Source organism: Cynara cardunculus, assembly GCF_001531365.2.
Source record: "Cynara cardunculus var. scolymus isolate 2C chromosome LG 1, CcrdV1, whole genome shotgun sequence".
Classification (NCBI taxonomy): Eukaryota; Viridiplantae; Streptophyta; class Magnoliopsida; order Asterales; family Asteraceae; genus Cynara; species Cynara cardunculus.
The window spans coordinates 12,793,956-12,794,255 of record NC_037528.1 but is presented as its reverse complement, the minus strand read 5'-3'; positions in this window follow the sequence as shown (position 1 = coordinate 12,794,255).

Sequence of the window (300 nt, the reverse complement as noted above, 5' to 3'; positions counted from 1 at the left end):
ATAATAATTTATGTATAAAAAATAGTTTTTAAAAATTATTATCAAATACTTTATAATATAGTATAAACAATCATAATTCTATAGATTTGTTTGTTATTAGTTTTTTAAATTTTAACTTTGTAATTTAAATATAAAACGAATAAAGGTTTTCCGTCGTTGGGTTGGTGAAATGGAGTCCAGTGGGCTGGATTGAGTCCATATACCAATAGAGGCCCAAATCCTGCATCAAAGCCCACACTATTAGAGGCGTAAGAAAATGTTGGCTAGGTTGATTATGTAGTTTAAACGTTTCATTCTTAA